The 24,174-nt window shown below is 39.3% G+C and overlaps 1 non-coding gene across 1 annotated transcript; it reads left to right on the top strand.

The window, feature by feature from the left end:
• The first annotated feature begins 9,731 nt into the window (after positions 1 to 9,731).
• On the top strand, positions 9,732 to 9,833 carry LOC116473942 (U6 spliceosomal RNA). Its single transcript, XR_004249503.1, has one exon. It is a non-coding gene; the product is annotated as a U6 spliceosomal RNA (small nuclear RNA).
• The last annotated feature ends 14,341 nt before the right edge of the window (positions 9,834 to 24,174 follow it).

Below are 24,174 nucleotides of genomic sequence, written 5' to 3' on the forward strand. Positions count from 1 at the left end.
ATCATGCCAAACCCCCAGCTCCTCCCCTACACTCCAGACTCAGAGTAAGCTCATTCACCAGGCAAGTGCAAAAAAGACCCAGAGGATCTGCACAGCCAAGAAGGTATGTATTTCCTCCTTGGAACAGCATTGTCAGGAAGACTCTAGATTAAGAATTAGAAAGCCAATGGGAAAACTTCTGACATTACTTGAGAGAATCCTCTTGCCTAGAGGTCTTCAAAGGTGATTCCTTAGGTCAGGAAGAAAATAGTAGAACTACAATTTATATGTAGTTTTACTGTTAAAATAATGAGCTTTGCTGATATTTTACATAAGCATTGAGATGGACGTCTTCACTTGTTAAGTCATTTGGTCACCTGTCATGTGAGGGACACGATGCACGCTGAAGGCAGATGGAGACCTCAACAATATAAGGGTTGACAGTGATGCCTATGATATGTTGCAGTTAACGTATGCCTAGTTAAGCGATTTGCTGATTATGTTAACCAATTTTAGCTAACCATGTCAATAGAATGAACAGATGGTTTAAAAAGATTCCTGCAGATTGGGCATGGTGGCTCACACCTGTAATCCTAGCACTTTGGGAGGCTGAGGCGGGTGGATCACCTGAGGTCAGGAGTTCAAGACCAGCCTGGCCAACATGGTGAAACCTTGTCTCTACTAAACATACAAAAATTAGCCTGGCGTGGTGGCGGGCGCCTGTAATCCCAGCCACTCGTGAGGCTGAGGCAGGAAAATTGCTCGAACCTGGGAGGCGGAGGTTGTAGTGAACCGAGATCACACCATTGCGCTCCAGCCTGGGCAACAAGAGGGAAACTCCACCTAAAAAAAAAAAAAAAGATTTCTGCAAAGAAAACATGACTTGAAAATAATACAGAAATTCAAACACAAGCCATCACTTCTACTCCTAGTAGGAGCTGTTAGCCAGATGATCAGATATAAGCAATTATAAGCTGATCAGATCTGACAAGAAATCAGCAAAAACTTTTTGAAATTATTAAGAAGAGTATTTGAAACATAGATATACATACATTGTAATGAATTCTGCCCTAAGCATATATTGTGCCATAAGATATTAGCTGGTAGTGATAATTTATAAATAAACATATGTATATTAGGGGAATGTATACTTTTTTTACAGATAGGTAGACATGATCAAGAAATTGGGGACCACCATTTTAGCTTATCTGTGGGTCATGTTTTCTCATCATAAAATGAAAAGGATTATTGTTTTTTGGAAAAGTGATAAGATGAAACTTTCTCTTAATTTGTGATATGTTATTTAGTGTCTGTGCTGTCATTTTCTAACTATGAAAACTTGTATAAGTTTCTTAAAATTATCTGAACTGTGCTTTGCTATATCTATAGATCATTATAGGGTTGTTATAAGAATTATATTAAAAATTTTAAATGTCTGCCACACTGTGGGCCCTTAATAAGTGGCTATATTATTACACATAAAGATATTGCTGAGCAGAAATAATAGGATTAAAAAATTAATAAGATAAACAATATTTTGGCACGAAAATTTTTTAAGTGCCTTGAAAGTACTAACTCACTTGAAAATTGCTATGCTGATTAAAATTGACCACTTACCATTCATTGAAAACCACCATGCCAGGCTTTAGGCTAAGTGCTGAGGATAGAGAGATGAATTTGTCATAGACTCTGGAGACTAGAATTTGGAGCTGGCTTAGTTTAGATAACTATAACAGCTTCCTGCCTAGTCTCCCTGCCTGCATTGTCCCTCACTATTCCCTGGCTCCAGCTTCCACCATCATGTGACTGACAAACCAGTCTTCCTCATTATTTTCATCATTCATTTCCATGCCTGAAAACCTTCAATACCTCTCTTGTGCTATTACCTCTTCATTTTCTATATACTATCTGATATTGTTCAGTACTTTTATTCCAGTTAGTCTTCTCATCTCAGCTGAAACTGTTATAGTTAGTACTTAGAACTTATAGATAAGTTTGCCTTTGAGAGAATTTAACTTAATCAACAGGTGATGAAAGGAGCCCAACCTCTCTGAGGCTCTTGGGAACAGCTACTTGCCTACTAATCAGTGGCATTAACACATCTAAGGAAAGAAAGATGTGGTCTGCAATTCGACTTGGAATAGAGGACAGCCAGAGAGATAAACTTTAGCTGGATGCACCCAACATTATCTGTGGGACAAAGGTATTGGAAATAGGGGATCCTGGGAATTTCAATCACTCCTTCAGGGCTATTTGTTTCTTCTGGCTGGTGAGAGATCCTGCTTTATGTCTGTTATATTTCTCTGGTTAAGATACTTAGCATTCTTCTAATCTTTGATCCCCTGGATGAAATATTCTCTTTTTTATTATGAGTTGTGAGAATACCATAGAGTACTAGTTTACTAATTCTACCTTCCAGGTACCCACAGACTGAGGTGAGGTGCCTCTGCTAAGATTTAATACATTCTGGTCAATGGAAAATTATATCTCCATTGTGACTTAATCAGCTGGTATTCTGGTTTACACTTTTGAATTTATTCTTTTTGAGTCTGATTATCTAAGTCTCATAACCTCAGTTTATGTGAATCTGATGGTTAAGTAAAGGTCTTAGTGAAAAAGATGTAATTATGGACCAAGAGAAAATATAGAACATTTTTTAAAACTTGTGGTTGAAATGCTTCTTTTAAGTAGGACATAAAATCTAGAAGCTGTAGAGGAAAAAATTAAAATTTAAAACTATATAATAAAAAACACTATAAACAAATTTGAAAGACATGATAGACTGGGATCACATATTTGCAACATACATAATAAATAAAGGATTAATAGCTATAATATATGAAAAGAATCTAATAATAATCTAATCTAATAAGAATAATAAGGAAAAGCCAACCCAAAAGAAAAATAGGTAAAGGATATGAATTAGAAAAGTCACAGAAAATATGTTCGATATTAATATGTCTAATAAACATTTGAAAAATAGTTCAAGTTCACTTTTAACTAAAGAAATGAAATTAAACTAGCAGTGATATGCCCCTTCCATAAGATTAATGTAATTTTAAAAAGATACATGAGAGGGTGTCTTAGTTTGGGCTGCTGTAACAAAGTACCATAGACTGGATGGCTTATAAACAACAGGAATTTATTTCTCAAAGATCTGGAGGCTGGAAGCCTGAGATCACGGTTCTGGTGAGGGCTTGCAGACAACACAGTTGCACACAGCCAACTCTTCTGGGTTGCACACAGCGGACTTCTTGTACCCTCACTTGGTTGAAAGAGGACAAGAGAGCTCTCTAGGGTCTCTTTTGCAAATGACCTAATTAACTCCTGAAGGCCCTACCTCCTAATACCCTCACATAGGTGGTTTGAATTTCAACGTATTAATTTGGAGGGGACATAAACATTCACTCCATAACAGAGAGGTGTGTCACTGCTATTCAACTGAAAAATTGACATACAATTGATGAGGGTGTGGAGAAAGAGATATTTTCAAATACTGCTAATGGGATATACGTTGGTACAGCTTCTTTTGGAGCATTTATCAAACTGTGCCTCTTGCTATTGTACTTGAAGGACAATTTGGCTAAGAACAAAATTCATAGACTTCATTTGCTTCCCCTCAGAACTTCGAAATCATTGTCCTGTTGTTTTTCTGACGTTGCTTTAGTTCTTTTACCCCAGTGGCTTTATTCATCTCGGTTGGTTCAACTTAAGTATTTTTTTTCCCCAGAAAAGGATCTTATGCCCTTTATTCCCTATGTTCTCACTTGTTTGAGAATGTCTGTCTTTGGCTGTATAAATAAATGACAACTTGACCAGATATAGTATTCTCGGGCTCATTCTATGTCTGCTGAAACTGCAGCCGTTGAATGTTGCTGTGAAGTCTGAGGGCCAGCCTGATTCTTCCTTCTTTTAGGTGACCTGCTTTTTCTGCTTGGATGAGTGAGGAGTTCCTTTTTCATTCTTAGAGCTGAATAACTTAATCAGGATAGATCTTGGTTTCAATTACGCATTATCAGTTTTTCTTCGAGCACAGTATATCATTTTAATGTAGAGATTCAGTTCTCCATAGTTCTTCATATCAGAAAAGTTTCTTCTGTTATATATTAAAACACCTCTTCTTGCTGGGTGCGGTGGCTCATGCCTGTAATCCCAGCACTTTGGGAGGCCAAGGCAGGCGGATCACGAGGTCAGGAGATCGAGACCATCCTGGCTAACACAGTGAAACCTCGTCTCTACTAAAAATACAAAAAATTAGCCGGGCATGGTGGCGGGCGCCTGTAGTCCCAGCTACTCGGGAGGCTGAGGCAGGAGAATGACGTGAACCCGGGAGGTGGAGCTTGCAGTGAGCCGAGATCACGCCACTGCACTCCAGCCTGGGCGACAGAGAGAGACTCTGTCAAAACAAAACAAACAAACAAACAAAAAACAAAAACAAAAAACTCTTCTTTTTAATTTGTTGTGTTCTTCAAGGATGCCAATTTTCCTTTGGCTATATCATCTTTATGTGCCTTCTATTTTTTTATTATTTATTATTATTCTTTTTGAGACAAGGTCTCACTTTGTCACCTGAGCTGGAGTGCAGTGGCACAATCAGAGCTCACTGCAGCCTCAACCTCCCAGGCTCAAGCCATCCTCCTACCTCAGCCTCCCAAGTAGTTGGGACTACAGGTATGTGCCACCATGCCTGGCTAATTTTTTACTTTTTGTAGAGAAGTGTCTTGCTGTGTTGCCCAGGCTGGTCTCAAACTCTCAGATGCAAGTGATCCACCTTGGCCTCCCAAAGTGCTGGATGACAGGCGTGAGCCACTGTGCCCAGCCTCTACTATATTTTTAAATCTTCTTTCAAATTTTTTAGAAAATTGACCTTTTTCTCTTATTCACTATTATTAGATCATGAATTTCTTTATAAGTTATGCATAGTGTTAATTGGGTCCCTAATTTGTCACCTCTGCTCTACAGTATCTTTTCATCTCATTCTGTTGTTTTATCATGTTGTTTTTGCATTCTTTTATTTAATTATTTAATTCATGGTTTTTTATTCTTTTCTTTTTTCGGCTCACTGCAACCTCCGCCTCCTGGGTTCAAGTGATTTTCCTGCCTCAGCCTCCCGAGTACCGGGGATTACAGGTGTGCGTCACCATGCCCAGCTAATTTTTGTATTTTTACTAGAGACAGGGTTTCACCAGGTTGGCCAGGCTGGTCTCGAACTCCTGACCTCAGGTGATCCACCCACCTCGGCCTCCCAAAGTGTTGGGATTACAGGCGTGAGCCACCGCACCCAGCCATTTAATTCATTTTTTTTTTAAAGTTCTTCTATAGCATGAAGCACTCATGGACAATTTTCTCTTCCTCTGGTATTATTTTCAACACTCCACTCCTTACCTTTTTTTTTCACTCCATGGTTCCTTTCCTTCTTTGTTTCTTTTTCCTTTTCATTATGCTATGTTATATTTTCACATTTATTATACTGATGTTTTGGAGGAATTCTTCCATGATATCCATCCAATCTTATTTAGTCTCAGGAGTGGGCACATATGCAGGCAAGACCAATCAGAATTCTAAGACAATTGATAAATATATGCCTTGTTTCTTTTCTACATTATATTGCCTTGGTTTTGAATTCTCAGAAGAGTGCTTTATAAAATACTTCAGATAGCAGTCATAGCAGCTAAGCACTCCCTCATCCTCACCATATATTCTCAGGCTACAGATATGTAGACTAGCCTAGTCCACCCTCAAACTCTAGCTCTTAGGGAAAAAACAAATTCCAGTTCACAGGTCACCTTCTTGAGGGGCTTTCTCTGACTATCCTTCCTAAGGATACCCAAACTCTAGTTACTCTATTACAGCACTTCTGAGGACGTCTTTGTATGTCTTCAAAGCGTTTGTCACTATTTCAGAGTATCTTATTTATTTGCTTATTTAATGTTTCTCTGAGTCTTGGAATGTAAGTTTCATGAGAGAAGGGACCTTGTCTCTCTTGTTAAATTTCTGTATCCCCAGCATCAAGGACAGGGCCAAAGAAGATAATTGTTTTTCAAAAAATATTTATTTTCAATTTTATTATAAATTATGAAGTGAAAATTCTTAGCATACATCTTTTTGAGTCATTTAAATTATCTCTTTTTTTTAATTTTACTTTAAGTTCTGGGGATACATGTGCTGAATGTGCAGGTTTGTTACGTAGGTATACATGTGCCACTGTGGTTTGCTGCGCCTATCAACTTGTCATCTAGGTTTTAAGCCCCACATGCATTAGGTATTTGTCCTAATGCTCTCCCTCTCTTTGCCCTTAAGTGATCTCTTTAGAGTACATTGCTGGAAGTAGGATTACTATGTCAAGAGGTACACACATTTTATATTATGTTACCCATATCCAAACTATTTCTAGAAACGTGGTTCACACTTATACTCTCAACAAAAGTACAGGCGAGTGCTCATTTTCCTCACCTACAGTGGATTCGGTTAATCTTCCTAGTCTTCACCAACCTATAAGTAAAATATAATGGTTCATTGTTTTATTTATATTTTTTATTTAGGCTATTAGCCATTTGTAGTTCTTAATTTGGGAATTGTCCATCATGCAATTTCACCGTTTTCTATTGGGTTGTTAGTTTTTTTCTTGTTCATTTATGATCTAATTGGATATATGTTATTAGCTCTTTTAAATTGAATATTATAAACATTTTCTCTATTTGTATTTGTCTTTCAGTCTTATTTATGGCCTTTCTTTATAGGCAGAATGTGCACATTTGTATATAGTTGATATTTTCCCTTTATGGCTTCTGGGTTTGGGGATATGTTTTGAAAGACCTTCTTCACCTCCAAGATTATACAAATATTTACCCATGTTTTCTTCAAGTATTTTTATGGTTTTATGTTTTTCTCTAGGTCTAAGGAGTGAGGTAGGGATACAGCTTTATTTTTTTCCAAATGACTGGCCAGTTATTCCAAAATCATTTGCTGAATTATTCAGTGTAACTCCACTGATAACATTTAGTGATTATTTATCATGTGCCAGACACTTACTAAATCCTCTACATACCTAATCTAGTTTAATCCTTACATCAAGTGGTGACAAAATGAGATTTGCATTTACAGCACACACGCACACGGAGTTTGTCTTTAATGCAGAAAATAGATTGGCGGGGTATAGATAGACAGATAACGGGACTTATTATGGGAATCAGCTGACACAATTATGGAAGCCAAGAAGTCCCACAATATGCCTTCCACAAGCTGTGGATCCTAGGAAGCTGGTGGTGTAATATATCTGAGTCCAAGGCCCAAGAACTGAGAGAGCCAGTGATGTAAGTCCCGGAGTCAGAAGGCCCAAGAACTTAGAACTCTGATGTCTGAGGGCAGGAGAAGATAGGTGTTCCAGTCAAGAAGAGAGAAAATGAATCCACCCTTCCTCCATGTTTTTGTTCCATCTGAGCCCTCAATGACTGGATGACGCCAGCCCACACTGGTGAGGGTGGATGTTCTCTACTCAATCTACTGATAATGCTAATCTCTTCCAGAAACAGTCTCACAGACGCACCCAGAAATAACGTTTTACCGGCCATCTGAGCAACCCTTAGCCCAGTCAAGTTGACATATAAAATTAACTGTTGCATGTAATCCCAGCACTTTGAGAGGCCGAGGCAGGCGGATCACGAGGTCAGGAGATCGAGACCATCCTGGCTAACACAGTGAAACCCTGTCTCTACTAAAAATTCAAAAAATTAGCCAGGCGTAGTGGTGGGCACCTATAGTCCCAGCTACTTGGGAGGCTGAGGCAGGAGAATGGCGTGAACCGGGGAGGCGGAACTTACAGTGAGCTGAGATCACGCCACTGCACTCCAGCCTGGGTGACAGAGCCAGACTCCATCTCAAAAAAAAAAAGAAAAATTAACCGTTGCAATGGGGGAAAGAATGATTGCAGGAAGACCCATTATTTATGTCATCCAGGCAAGAGGCTCCTTTGAAGCTCTGTATTCTAGCACCTTACTATGCATGACATATGGTAGGTAACAAGTGGAATGAAACTTGTCCATGAAAAATGATAGTGACTTGAACAGAGGTTGGGAGGGGTGGCAGTAGAGATGGAAAAAAGTGAAAAAATTTGAGAAATAATTTGAAGACAGAATTAACAGGTCTTCATGATTATTTAAATATGGAGAGATGAGAGCAGGAAAAGTCAAAGATGGCTCAGCTTTCTGGCAGAGATAGATTTAATGGAATATTGATGAGTTTACTTTTGAACAGGCTGAGTTGAAGGTAACTTGGAGATATCCATTTGAAGGAGTCAGGTAAGCAGTTAGATACATCAGTCCAGAACTCCAACAGCAAGGTATGTTTGAGGAGCATATGCATGTTGATAGTAACTGAAGCCATAGGAAAAGTTAAAATTACTTCAGGAAGGGACATTGAATGAAAAGAGAAGCACTCCTAGGACAGATCCCTGAAACACTCTCCTACTTAAAGGTTTAATAGAACACGAAGGAGGAGTCAGCAAAAATGTTTGCAAAAGGGCAGCCAGAGAAATAAGAGGAATTGGGAGAGTGTGGTGTTTTAGAAGACAGGAAAGAGAATAATTAAGGAGAGAGTTCAGGGTAATTCTAAGAGAGCAAATGAAATGATGGGCCATGAACTGTAAGCTAGACAAATGGGGAAGTGAAGACAAGAAGAGAGTAATAGAAAGAAAGGGGTCAATAAACTGATATTCAAATGAAAGGGAAGAATAGTTGCAGTTGGACTAGCTTAATAATGAGCTGGAAGCATAGGTGCTTGTGGTCAGAAAGTAGACTATCTGAATTAGTGATTTTAGAAGTAGAGAGAATTTTAGGTCATGATGACAAGATCCAGGGGGTGACTGTGAAAGTGGGTGGTTGAATAGCAATGTAGGAGGACATGGGAGATACTCTGGGTCTCTCTTGAGGACTCTGAATTCGCTTAGGATGATGACAGTACTCATGGCACAAGAGAAGACAGTAAGCCAAGTGCCACTGTCTTCTGTGAGGTAGGGAGATTACAGTTACCAATCACGGAGAGGGTAGCAGGGGTTTTCACAAAAGGGTGGAAAAGCAGTGGACTCTAAGTAGCACTGGGAAGCATCCTCGTCTCTTGACAGTACATAGGTGTAAGAATATGAACGGATCTCTCTCGAGGGAACTGCAGGGTAAGTGGTGTAGAGAGAGCCAGGTTTAGATAAGGCATGAGGTGGAAGGAACATTCAGAGGAAAGTGTTTGAGGGCATAGGAGAGTTGAAATTCCAAAGGGCAAATGGAAGGTTTTGGCAGGGAGAGAAGAGAGGGATTGGATTCTTCCACACTTAAGGAAGTATGTAGCAGTTTAGGAATGATAGCTCATATAGGGCAAATATGAGAAGAGACAAGGTATCTGTATTTGGAGCTTTGACCTATGAAAATAGGAATGAAACTTGATAGGTTTAGTCTCACTTAGCCCTCAGAGAAGAGTGGACACAAGGGCTTAAAAAAAGTCAGCTGTGTTCTGGAAAGTCCTGCAAACATTTCTTTTCACACAGAGATGTGATTAGTCATAGGAGATGCACAGAGGATAATAGTAAGGAACAAAAAAGCTTGAAGTTCAAGGTTCTTTGAGGAGAGGGATGAACAGTGGCTCTAAGAAGATTGGATTAGACCCAGGATCCACTGGTACCCTGTTTAATCAAGGGTTGGAGGTCTGGATGTTTGTAGCTTGGGATAGGGTAGGTGTGAAAGTAGGGACTGAAGAGTGGCCCAGGAGTGCTTCAGCAGCACATACACTAAAATTGGAATGATACAGAGATTAGCATGGCCCCCTGCACAAAGGATGACGCAAACATTTGTGAAGCCTTTCATATTTAAAAAAAAAAAGAATGGCCTTTTCTTTTTTTTTTTTGTTTTGTTTTTTGGAGACAGAGTCTCGCTCTGTAGCACAGGCTGGAGTGCAGTGGCACAATCTCGACTCACTGCAACCTCCACCTCCCAGGTCAAGCAATTCTTCTGCCTCAGCCTCACGAGTAGCTGGGATTACAGGCATGCTCCACGATGCCCAGCTAATTTTTTTTTTTTTTTGTATTTTTTAGTAGAGATGGAGTTTCACCATGTTGGCCAGGCTGGTCTTGAACTCCTGACCTCGTTATCCTCCTGCCTCAGCCTCCCAAAGTGCTGGGATTACAGGCATGAGCCACCGCGCCTGGCCAGAGAATGGTCTTTTCTTGACCCTAGATCTGTAGGTGCAGATATAGTTTAGAACGTCGGATATCTGTTGTATTACAAGTTTTAATTTTACTCCCCAAGTATAGAAATAACACCTAAATTATTATTTTTAAATATTTTCACTTGTTCTTACAGGTTAAATATTTAAATTATTTGGACCATTTTCCCCAAATTTTACTCTTATTTTAGCATATTCTATATTTGCTTAATTTTTAATTTAAGTAATTGTTTTTATTAAGTTAATGTCAACACTAAAAATTGGTTTCGAGTTGGTATAGTGATAGAATTCAGAAGTCTTAACAAAACGGAAAGTTGTCACATTTCAGGAGGTAAATTATAAAGCTTAGTTTTTAATTTGTCCTTTCCTTGCCAACACCTTATAGAATCAATAGAAAATACATTAGCAGAAGTAGGCCAGTATCATACACAGTGCACTTTCCTCACCACCCTCAGCTCCTTGTAACTTCTTGCTCCACTGAATTTCTGAGACCCTTTTTGTCTCTAATACTCACTTGGTACTTTTTTATGGATATATTCCATTCTTTTCTCTCTGTGGAAGCTCTATGTTTTTTACCTACATATAATCAATTTAAGATGCATATTTTTCCACATTTTAACAGCTCTGAAATGGGGATGCATCTTATAATCTAAACTATCTTTGATTTGATAATGTATAGTACTTTATATCACTCCTCCAAACAGCCTAGTATAATTCCTAACACACAGTAAGCACTGAACAAATGTTTATTTATTGATTGACTATATGTAAATTAAGAAGAGGTCATATAATTCGAATTATTACTTAAATACAAATGTTAACCTGACCTCTAGCACATCCTCGAGCTCTTAAGGTTCATAAGTTTTTAATTCAATAAAATGTGAGATTATTTCAAAAAAGAGGAAATGGGCCAGATGTAGTGGCTCATGTCTGTAATCCTAGAATTTTGGGAGGCTGAGGTGGGTGGATCACCTGAGGTCAGGAGTTTGAGACCAGCTTGGACAACACGGCAAAACCTCTACTAAAAATACAAAATTAGCCCAGTGTGGTAGCACATGCCTGTAATCCCAGCTACTCGGGAGGCTGAGGCAGGAGAATTGCTTGAATCTGGGTGGCAGAGGTTGGCGTGAGCCAAGATCATGCCACTGTACTCCAACCTGGGCAACAGAGCAAGACTCCATTTCAAAAAAAAAAAAAAAAAGAAATGAATAAGGAAAATTTAATTATTTGCCTGCTTTTATAATATTTAAAAATGGATTTAATATTTAAAAGACATTCCTTAATAATACCTACCTTGCTTTTGTGTAAAATTTGTCACAAAAAAAAAATTCCTGCAACACAGGAAGAAAAATCTATTAGAAGAGAGAAAGTATATGATTTACCTGAGTTCTACAACTAGTCAATGTCTTGGCTTCTTGCTTATACTACTTGTTCTTTTTACTAGACTCTGTTGTTCCGTGGAAAGGCAGATATACAAAATGCATTCTTAAATGCAACCCGTTTTTGCAGAGTGTTTTTTAAAAGTGATTGCCATGAAGTGAAATTCTAACTGCATATGTGCTGCTGCATTCATTTCTTTCTAGTCTTCAAAAGAAGGGAATGGAAAAGATACGACAGAGCTGAAGTATAATTGCTTATTAGGTGTCGTTCAATGAGGGAAGCAGTAAAAAATGAAACTAGTATTATTGCATAGTAAAGAGCACCTTATTTAGCTCTTGGGAAAGATAGAAGGATATTTACTGAAAAAATGCAATTTTCACCGACTTTGAAGGAATCATCACAAGAGTCAACCCATTTTCCAACTTAGAACCTTTAAATCATTCCCATGATGTGTTTCTATTTCTTTGTCTCACGTGGCTCCTCTGCAATTTCTCTTTCATGCCACTCCATTGCTTAGCTTCTATTCGACTTTTGGAGGAATTTTCACTGCTACATATTGATTTCTGGGCTCTCCTTAGGTTAGGTTACCCCTTTCCTGCTTTTATTTTTATTGCAATAATATCTTTTTTTTTTTTTTTGAGACGGAGTCTCACTTTGTCGCCAGGCTGGAGTGGCAGTGGCGCAATCTCAGCTCACCGCAACCTCCGCCTCCCAGATTCAAGTGATTCTCCTCTCTTAGCCTCCCGAGTAGCGGGATTACAGGTGCGTGCCACCAGGCCCAGCTAATTTTTTATTTATTTATTTATTTATTTATTTATTTATTTATTTATTTATTTATTTTTTTAGAGACGGAGTTTCACCATGTTGGCCAGGATGGTCTCGATCTCTTGACCTCAGGTGATCCACCCGCCTCGGCCTCCCAAAGTGCTGGGATTACAGGCGTGAGCCACTGTGTCCGGCCTGATCTTCCTTTTTCAATTATTTCTTTATATTTAGTTAGTTTGTTTTGTTTTTTTAGCCATGTTAACTTTTTGAGAAGGTTACTTGATCTGAGTTTCAACTATTTTATCTGTGAAATATGGATGAAAATACCTACTTATCAGAGTTTTTTTTGTAAAAATTAAGTGACACCACTTACTTAAAAGTGGCTAGTGGAATACCTGCTTCATTTCATAGTTGGCTCTTCATAAAATATTATTCAGTTCAGGCTGGGTGCGGTGGCTCATGCCTGTAATCCCAACACTCTGGGAGGCCGAGGTGGGCAGATCACCTGAGGTTGGGAGTTCAAGACCAGCCTGACCAACATGGAGAAACCCCATCTCTACTAAAAATACAAAATTAGCCAGGCACGGTGGTGCGTGCCTGTAATTCCAGCTACTTGAGAGGCTGAGGCAGGAGAATTGCTTGAACCGGGGAGGTGGAGGTTGCCGTGAGCCGAGATCACGCCATTGCACTGCAGCCTGGGCAACAAGAGTGAGACTCTGTCTCAAAAGAAAAAAGAAAAGAAAAATTCACTTTGGTACATCCCTTCAACGTGAACTCACTTTAATTCCTTGCCATGCTCTTGTATTAAATGCTATTGACCGTAATTTACTCAAATTTTCCAAATTCATGTAATCTTGTAGGCCGGCCATGTAACTTATCTGGACACTTTGAGAGTGTAAAGGGGCAGGCACCATCAATTATTATGTTAAGACAACAGGTGTAAATTGGGACTGTCTTAGGCAAGTTAGAATGTAGCCTATCAGCCCTCTCCTGGCTATAGCAGACTCTGCTTTCTACCTTGGAGTTACTTTCACGGTGCCCTTTTCAGGACCCCATTTCTTTTCTAACCTCTTCGCTGAGTGTAAAATTTCCCCTTTGTCACCACCACTATGCTTGGAACTGCATATGTTTACTTTCTAAACCACTCAGTCTCCTTCACCAACTTCCCCATTTCCGTCAAAGACTAGACCACACTTCAGAGTTTATCTCTGATTTTCCGTATTACTTCAACTCTCATATCCAGTCAGTTGGCAGTTTGTTTATTTAATTCTATAAGTCTTTATTGAGCATTTACTTTGTGCCAGATGCCAAGTGAAGTGCTAGGGATAAAACTACAAATAAGATATAATCCTGATGTACAAGAAGCTCATTTTTTTTTAGAAAGAGAGTTAAAACAGATGGATGCAGTAGCCCATGCCTGTAATCCCAGCACTTTAGGAGGCTGAGTCGGGTGGTTTGCTTGAGCTCAGGAGTTTGAGACCAGCCATGGACAACATGGCAAAACCCTGTCTCTACAAAAAAAAAAAAAAAAAACCATAAAAAATTAGCCGGGTGTGGTGGTATGCACCTGTAGTCCCAACTTCGGGAGGCTGAGGTGGGAGGATCCCTTGAACCCCGGAGGTGGAGGTTGCAGTGAGCCAAGATCGAGCCACTGCATTCCAGCCTGGGCAACAAAGTGAGACCTTATTTCAAAAAAAAAAAAAAAAAAGAGGAAAAAAGAAAGGAAGTTAAACATGTAAAGAAGTAATTACAATACAGTGTAAATGCAAAAAGAGAGTCTTTGGTATAGTGGAGATGCTAACATGGAAGTTGTCAACTCTGCTTGGGGTGGTTCCAGGAAGGTTTTGGAGAAATAAAGACAAACTCTACCTAGAGCTGATTGTATGAATTAATAAACATGTATTACCTACTACATGCTGGATACTATGTTATGTACCAGGAATGTACTGATAAGCAAGACAGGCATCGGCCCTGCCTCTCTGGAGTTTATAGACTATTAGGGAAGGCAGATGGTATAAAAGCAAAGGGTATTAAAAAGGAGAAGAAAGGATGAGGCATCCTGTGAACACACAAAGAGGGAACTAGCCAACAATGCTTCCAGTTCCAGAACAGTTAAGCTGAATGAAACCTGAAAAGAAGACTAGGATTAGCTAGGTAGCTATTAAAATAGGTAGAGGTAGAGATTGATAGAAGAGGGAGAGAGCAAAGTCTTAAGGTGAGAGCATGCAAAGTACTGAAGCATTGAGAGAAGACCAATATGGCTGGAGAGCAGAGAGAAGTGGAAATGCAGGTAGATGTCAGAACATACAAGACCTTGTGGATCACATTAAAGATTTTAGGAATTTATCCAAAGGTCAATGGGCAGCCTTTTTTTTTTTTTTTTTGAGACAGAGTCTCACTCTGTTGCCCAGGCTGGAGTGCAGTGGCACGATCTCAGCTCACCGCAACTTCTGCCTCCTGGGTTCAATCAATTCTCCTGCCTCGGCCTCCTGAGTAGCTGAGATTACAGGCATGTGCCACCACGCCTGGCTAATTTTGTATTTTTAGTAGAGACGGGTTTTCTCCATGTTAGTCAGGCTGGTCTCGAACTCCCGACCTCAGGTGATCCACCTGCCTTGGCCTCCCAAAGTGCTGGGTTACAGGCATGAGGGAAGCCATAATTTAAGCATTAAAAGTGATATACAGATTTGCTCTTTTAAAAAGGAGGCTGTTGCAATAGCTTGGACAACAGATGATATTGGTTTAAAAAAACGGAGAAAAATGATGGTTTTTAGAAATATCTAGGAGGTATAATGGCAAAATTAGTTGCCGGGCATGGTGGCTCACTCCTGTAATCCCAGCACTTTGGGAGGCTGAGGCAGGTGGATCACCTGAGGTCAGGAGTTTGAGACCAGCCTGACCAACATGGAGAAACCCCGTCTCTACTAAAAATACAAAATTAGCCCGGCGTGATGGTGCATCCCTATAATCCCAGCTACTCGGGAGGCTGAGAATTGCTTGAACCCGGGAAGTGAAGGTTTCAGTGAGCTGAGATTGTGCCATTGCACTCCAGCCTGGGCAACAGAAGCGAAACTCTGTCTCAAAAAAAGAAAGAAAAAAGGCAAAATTAGTAATTGATACGGTATGGATGGTGGAAAAGGAGTAGTCAAAGATGACTCTCAGATTTCTGCCTTGAACCACTGGTTAGCTGGTAGGGTTATTTACTGAGTTGAGGAACACCAAAGGAGACGGTTTGGGAATGAAGATGATGAGTCCAGATTTGGATATGCAGAGTTTGAGATACCAGTGAAATATTCAGGTTAGGTAGGCTATTGGGTATAAGGGTCTGAAGCTACAGATTGAAGAGCTTTAAGTATATCCATTGTAAGAAAGCCATAGGAGCAAATACGTTTACCTCAGGAAAAACTCAAAGCGGGAAGAGAAGTGTACATTCAACAGAACTCTGAAAAACATTGAATGGTCCATAAAGAGGTGTCAAAAATGGGCAAGAATGAGCTACTAGTGAGGTAAAAAGAAAATCAGAAAGATGTGATGTCCGCAATGTCAAGGGAAGAAAGCATTTCAAAGAAGGAATGTTAGGTAAAATGGGAAATAAAAGTCGATAACCTTACTGAGAGCCATTTTTTTGAGGAATGGCAGACAGAAAATCCAGATTGATGAGCTTGAAAAGTAGGTGGAAGGTGAAAAAGTAAAGACGGGGTCTAGAAGCAACACTTTCACAAGCTTGACTGGGAAGAAGAGGGAGGAGAGAGAGCATTAGAGCTGGAGAAGGATGTGGATGAAGGACTAAGGAGGATTTTTCTTTCTTTTTTAAAAAATTTCTCTCTCTTTTGAATGAGAAATACTTGAGTGTGTTTAAGTGCTGAATAGAAAGAATTATTAAAGAGGAAGAGATTGGAAACATGAAAAAGGTGCTACAGCTGCAGAGACCCCTGAAGAAGACCAGGGCTCCAAAGCAAAGTGGAGTTGTCCAGTCTTTTATTGGAGGAGGGCTTCTTCCCTCTCTGTACCAGGAGAGAACAAGGAAAGAGGGGACAGATGCAAGTAAGGGGTGTGAAGTTGAAGTAGTTTCCACTTGACAGCTTTTACTCTTTCAAAAATAGTTGCTCAATAAATATTTATTGACTTGATGAATGAATACAAGCAAATAACATGACTCTGATATCTGCACACTTCCCTCTTTTTCTCCAGAAGCGTTCTATTGTCTAGAGAAGCTTGGGGATGACAGTGAAGGTGAGCAAGATTCAGAGTACTTTTAGGAAGAGGAAGAAGGATGTTTCCAAATCAAACAGTAAGGATGCTAAAATCTTGCTCCAAATGGAAATCAGCCTGGAATAGCCGCTCTGTTGGATAAGATGAAAGCAAAATGGCTGGCTATCCGTTCTATACAGGTCTGTTCTGATCTATGCTTTTTAAAAAATCGTTTTCAATTTCTAGAAGTTTCAAGCCACAGACTTGCACTTTGAGGGGAGAGCATGGAACTCTCACCTATTGAACCCTTACTATTTGCCAATAACTATGGTGAATACCTTTCATTTAATCCTCATATCAACTTCATGAACTTAACATTGTCTCCGTTTTAAGCTTGTGGAAACAGAGCTTCAGAGACGGTAAATGTGACAAGGTCATTCAACCAATAAGTGGTAGAAATAGGATTCAAACCCAGCTCTGCCTTCAGTTGCTCTTAACAATGATGTCATATTTCCATGAAATTTTAATAACTCTCATCACTGCAAATGCTCTTTATGACACAACTCTTGAGTAAATTGTTCCCTGACATACCATGGGCATTATTCTTGTAATATTTTCCACTCTTCAATATTCAACTTTTATATTTTTTAATGTCCTACTTAAATCTTATCTTTGTCCAAAACACTTAAGGACATTTCAAACCATGATGGTTTCTCTGGCTTTTGAAAACTTACAGCAGTTTGCCTGTATTACCCATTTGATATATTTTATCTACATTATAAAATTGAGTTTGGGTTTATTTAACCTTTCTTTTGATTATGAGTTAATGCTACAACTCTACAAGCTTCTTAGGGGATAGGAAGTGCATTTCGTGCCTTTTTGGGGGGATGGGGTGGGCATCTTTTACAGCTTCTTCCTACTGCCTTAATTCATACATAGTATGTAGTCAGTAAATATTTGTTGCTAGATTGCCAGATGGTCAATCTTGGCATTGATATTGGCCGAATGTCTTTGGGAGCTGCCTGCAACTACTTCAGAAAGTTTCTTGTTGGAGTCAATATGAAAAATGGAGGATTTATTATTTCTACTGTGAATTTTTTTTTCTTTTTGGGCGATAAAACTGGAAATCTCAAAAAGTCTCCTGGTTTGTGTGTTGGGCATAGATGGGGGAGATTCTTTTTGAAAGTGAGTGTAGAAAAGCAGACTTTTTATTTTGTGAAGGTTTTTTGAAGCTTACAAGTCCTTATATATATATATATATATTTTTTAAAGTCCAAATTGCTCCAGCTTGAAGTTCCCCTCCTCCTTTCTCCTCCTTCAGGGCCTTTTTCTAAACCTACTTCCCTTAAAATGACTTTTATTGATTTTCACTCAATGAGAGTTATTCTTCAGAATGAGGATGGAGGGGTCAGAGAGAGAAATTTACCCTGTGTTACCTGTGGAATAGGTGTGCATTTGTATCCAGTCTTGCTTTATTTGTTCTGTTTCCTGTATCCAGAAACTCACACACTGGGGATCATTAGGTCCTCTGTGTCTTGGTCGGAGCTTGAGTACAGTATACTAATAGATCAATTTATGTGTTCATTCATTCAGCAAACATTTATTGAGCAGGCATGTCCTAGGCATTGGAGATACTAAGATGAATAAGATGTAGTCACTGCCCTCAGTGACCTCCAGATGTACAAGAAGACACCAGCCTGAAGGCAGCTGGGATCAGGGAACAAGGCAACTGAATATCCTAAGAGAATAAAAAGCCCAGTCTTGTAACATAAATATAAACATCTAATCAAATTAGCCAATTAGAAAAACATTTTTAAGAAAAGGCAATCTTTTACCAATTTGTCCTATGTTTCTTTTGCATTTTTTCTCCCTAATTTCTTTGTCTCCAGTCTTACTCGTCTCCAGTCTACATTTGAAATTACCTCCAATTTCATTTTTCTAAACCCTGATCTGATCATGTCATTCCTGTTTTGAGAATTTTCACTCATTCATTCTTTACTTTTTATCAATCACCTACTGGATGTTTACAGTGAGTGTGAAGTGTTTGAGATGCAGTGGTACGCAAGCAGACCCTACCTTCAAGAAGCTTTAGAATCTAGACCAGGTAGTACTTTCTGAATCTTGTCCTTTTATCTAAATCAGTTCAGTCCAACAGACACCAGTATCTGTTGTGCTAAGTATTATGCAAAACAACTAAGACAGAATTCTGCTTTAAACAGATCAGAGTCTATTAGATGAACCTGAAAACACTCGATAATTCCAGTACAATGTGATAAATGAATAGATGCATGCATAGACTGCTATGATAATCAGATTTGAGGAGAAGAGAGGCTGGTGGGCAGGGTGGTTTCCTGGAAGAGTCCATCCCAAACAAAGTCTTGAAGTATAAATAGGAGTTGGCTAGATGCTGGGAGTGTCCAGTTAGTTCCTTAATGTGACAAACAAGATCTTTCACAGTCCATTAATCTATTTTTCCAGTCTCCCCTTATATCTTCTACACCTTTTTTTTTCAGCTCCCAGCCCAATTTCTGAATGTTTTTCAAATTAGGAACAAATGCCCCTGGATTATTTAGTGTTGTGCTTTGGATTTGAGAAAGCACCAAATAAATGTGGTGCATCTTTCTGGAGCATCAGTTCTATCAAATGATAAGTAATTTAAAACATGGTTTTATATTAAAGCTTAATATATTTGTGGAGTTGAAGGCAAAATTTCCATTCATTTTTCAAGATAAAACAGGATACATAAATTTCAAGCTAGTGGCAAGCCATTTTAGCCTTGCCCTTAGACATCACCACCTGTACCACCTCTTTCTTGAGGAGAAGTTTGAGATGTACTATCGGAATGTGGCAGGAAATTTCATGTGCCTTTGCATATGCTATTTGCTCATCCCTGGAGTGCTCTTCCTATTTTTCTCCCTTGATAAACTCTACTTATCCTTCACAGCCCAACTTAAGTGTCATTCCGTATAACAGTCATTTTTAACGAAGCTTAAATGTCATCCCATATGATAGTTATTTTTTAAGCACCCACTTGTGTCTCTGCCTCCTTTCCTAATAGCTCCAGGCAGACTCAGCACCTCCTTCTTTTGTGTTTCTACCACCCTATACTCAGAATATCCATTATAACACTGCTCTCATTGTACCATATGTATTTGCTTTCCAATCCATCTTTGCTACTGGACTATAAACCTCTCTAGGGCAGGCACTATTATTTATCTTTCTATTGTTAGCGACTGGCACTTGGTAGACACTCAATAAATGTTTGTTGAATTTGTGGACCATTCCTTACTCTGCATCACCTCTGCTCTTACATAAAGTGATATGTCCTTTACTTCTCATCTTCAGGGAATGATATGTTCCACAAAAGTATATTTTCCAGACAACTGAAATTTACTTCTTAAAGTGTCAAAATCTTCTGTTTAAATCATTTTGGTAGGAATTTATTTTTCTGTATTTTCACACGTGTGCTTGCTCTCATAAGTAAAATATACTAAGCGTAATGTGTTCCTTGATGACCTATCCCCAAAAGTATCAGGGTATGTTTGGTTGGAATTCATGACATCCGCTGGGAGCACTGATGGGATAGGGCTTTTTGCCTTCACACCAAATAACCCTATTTTGTTGTAGTTTTTGAGTTATGGTGCTTGCTTCTTATAGTTCGGTCACCATTTCTCATTGTCAGTGTTCTTGCTCTAACAACACTACCCTTTGCTCTTTTTATATATGTTTTAATGGATATTAAAATTACAAAACTAATATATGTTCACTGAAAACAAACAGAAGTCTATGGAGTAAAAAGTCAAAGTCCTCCCTTCATTCCTGTCTAACCCCCCACCCTGTCACGTCCACACTCTCACTCCCTAGCCATAACCATTGTTAACGGTTTAATGTATCCCTACAGGCCTTTTTCTGTCAATGTGTGTGTACATGTATACGGACAAATATCAAATCATATTATAAATACTGTTATATGACTTGCTTTTCTCACTCGACAATATATAATAGGTATCCTTCTATGTCAGTACATCCTAGTCTATATCATTCTTTTTAATGGCTGCCCCCTTTTAATTTGACAATCTTAATCAGCTGTGAATGGGAAAGCCAAATAATCAAGCTTATTAGAATTGTACCTAAGAAAGAATAAATCGGCTCTGAATGAAGGCTTGTGTAATTCTCCTAGGAGGGAAATGTGTTAACTTTAGTGCATGGACTTTGTAATGTTTATTTTGGCTATTCTGGGACCCTTTTTGCTTATTTCCTGCTTCATTGTGTTTTGGATAGCTGAGGTTGCTGGACACGTGACCTGTGAATTAGTGAGGTATTACATATTCAATTTTGCATTACATAATTTTGCTATGATTTTATGAGGGATTTGCATTTAATTTATTCGTTTAGATTGCTGTTATAGACAGTGATTAATTCTTCTAGTTTCTAAGTACTTGCATCGTAGTGAGGACCGCTGCATGTGGTAACAGCTAAAAATATTTGGCTTGATGAGGCCGGGCGCGGTGGCTCACGCTTGTAATCCCAGCACTTTGGGAGGCCGAGGCGGGCGGATCATGAGGTCAGGCGATCGAGACCACGGTGAAACCCCGTCTCTACTAAAAATACAAAAAATTAGCCGGGCGCGGTGGCAGGCGCCTGTAGTCCCAGCTACTGGGAGAGGCTGAGGCAGGAGAATGGCGTGAACCCGGGAGGCGGAGCTTGCAGTGAGCCGAGATCGCGCCACTGCACTCCAGCCTGGGTGACAGAGCAAGACTCCGTCTCAAAAAATATATATATATATTTGGCTTGATGATTGAACAGACCTTCTTATCTGTATCATCTATCTGTGAGAGTGTGCACTGGATCTACAGGAACTCTCTAAGTTGATCTGAGGGAGCCTTTTACTACTGATGAACATTAAAGTACTGACAATGTCTTTTGCTATAAACAATAAAATCTTATTTAGGATTTATATAGAATCTTCCTTCTGCCTTCATCCACCATACTAAAATGGCTAAATCCTGTTGATTCTACCTTTTAGATCTCACTGCAATGTGTCCCCTCCTCTCCACTCACTCTGCCCCAGTACCTTGGTTCAGGCCCTACTTTATCCCATCTGAATTACTTGAGATAGACTTTTTAATTGGCCTCCCTGCCTCTTGTCTAACCTCCACCTTGTCCACCCAGCAACTAGTGCTTGTTTTAAAACAGAAATCCTACCCTGTCACACCCCTAAAACCCTCTAGGGGTTTCTCATCATCTATAGGATAATGTCCACTTTCCTTAGCTTAGTATACAAAGCCTTTTGTGATTTGGCCCACTTCTCCTGCCTATCTCTTGCTGCTCAATGTTTCATATTTCAATTTCGAGGGAAATCAGTGGCTTATAATTCCTTTAACACACCACACAAGAGAGTTCTCAATAAATGCTTGTTAAATGAATGAATGAAATACCTTATGTAGCTAGGGTGACCATTCAACCTGCTTGGCCCAGAATGGCCCTCGTTCACATTTGTCATCCCAGTGTAATTATTAAAAGTGTCCCTTTTTTATCATCAAACTTGTCTCAGTTAGATCAATAAATTCTAAGGTCATCCTTATTATAGTGGTTATCAAATTGATTTTTAACTCTTTCTTTGTCTCCTCTACGAGATGGTGAGCTCTTTGAGGACAGGAGTTCATTTTTATATCCTAGTTTATTCATTCAACTAAGAGACTGATGCTGTAAGGTGCTTAGGGTATGATATAGAATGCAACAAACATGATTCTTGACTTCATGAAGTTTACAATCCAGCAGGAAATAATAATTTAGTGGAAAGAATAGAGCCTAACATAATAAATGCTGGTGTATGAGTGAATGATTAAACATGGATTAGAAGTTCCTCAACAGGCCAGGAATGGTGGCTCACCCCTGTAATCCCAGCACTTTGGGAGGCCGAGGCAAGTGGATCACTTGAAGTCAGGAGTTTGAGACGAGCCTGGCCAACATGGTGAAATCGTATTTCTACTAAAAATTATTTGGGCATGGAGGGGCATGCCTATAATCCCAGCTACTTGGGAGACTGAGGTAGGAGAATCGCTTGAACTAGGGAGACGGAGGTTGCAGTAAGCTGAGATCACGCCACTGCACTCCAGCCTGGGCGGGAGAGTGAGATTCCATGTCAAAAAAAGAAATAAATAAAAATAAAGTTCCTCAACAAATAATCCTCATATCATGAATTATAGAAATAGTCATAAATGTAGAACTCTTAAGTGATCAAATTAACAATTTATTTAGAGTTGCCAATTAAAACTTTAAAATACAAACAGCACACATATACGTAAACATACTTAATATTTAGATGCTACCTTAATGTTAAACATAAGTAAAAAGGACAATGAAATAATAGCAAGAAAGAGATTTTGAGTCTCATTCTTTTTAGACAATTTATAATCCTATGTGGTTCTCTGCAAAGTGGATTATCAGTGTGTACTCCATTTCTCCCCACCCTCCCTTTTTTTTTTTTCAGATGAGAAATCTGAGGTTTTAGACACTTAACCACAAAACAAAGGAATGATTTTTTTTTTTTGTCACCCAGGCTGGAGTGCAATGGCGTGATCTCGGCTCACTGCAACTTCCGCCTCCTGGGTTCAAGCGATACTCCTGCCTTGGCCTCCTGAGTAGCTGGGATTACAGGCGCATGCCACCACGCCCGGCTACTTTACTTTTTGTATTTTTAGTAGAGACAGGGTTTCACCTGTTTGTCAGTCTGGCCTCAAACTCCTGACCTCTTGTTCTGCCCTCCTCAGCCTCCCAAAGTGTTGGCATTACAGGCGTGAGCCACCGCGCCCGGCCAGGAATGACTTCTTAAACCAGGATTTGATTTTGGTTGAACTTTGCTTTCAGAACTAGAACTACCTGCTATCCAAGACTTGTTAAACACGTTTTCATGGGCAAATTACAAAACCCTTTCAACCCCAGTTTCCTCTTCTATGAAGTAGTGGTAATATTACCTCTAGAATTAATCCTAGGAGTAAATGAAATTATGTAAAGGCATTTAGTCCCATAACTGGGCTCCTAGAAAGCACTCAGGAATGTTAGTTCTCTGTCCATTTCCCCTGTTTATCTTTCTGTGTTTGATGAATTATAGGATGATATGAAATGATCTGAAAAGAATGAACTGTAATATAAACATCAATAAAACACCAATAAAAAACTTTATTCTCACATCTGGATGCTAAACTAGGCCTTCACCTCCTCCAAAAGTTACAGTTTTATTAATATTCATTTAGTATTTATTATTATAGTCAAAGACCCAGAGAAGCATTCCAGGAACAAAGCAGCAGGTAAGATTTTTCTGGAAAAAGGCAGATATTTTGAGGAACCCAGGATTTGGGGGTCATTTAAGCAGCAGTGGATGTCAGTCTTCAAGCTTTGCCCATTTACTCTTGGTCCCTTTTGGTTCAGGAAAGGAAGAAGAACAAGCACCAAAACATTCACTGAGACCTTTGCGGGTGGGGGAGGAGGGATGTAAACAAAAGCCAACGCTCTCTTTAGTTCACAATGGCTCGCGACCCCAAGACTTCCAAGCTCCTTGGTGAGGGCCAGCAGGTCTGTTCTCCAGGAGTGCCCTGGGTCTGGACTTCATTTCCCAGAGTCCCTTAGTGCCCTAATGTATTCAGTGCTCAG

This window comes from Hylobates moloch, unplaced genomic scaffold (genome assembly GCF_009828535.3).
Source record: "Hylobates moloch isolate HMO894 unplaced genomic scaffold, HMol_V3 SCAFFOLD_8, whole genome shotgun sequence".
Taxonomy (NCBI): Eukaryota; Metazoa; Chordata; class Mammalia; order Primates; family Hylobatidae; genus Hylobates; species Hylobates moloch.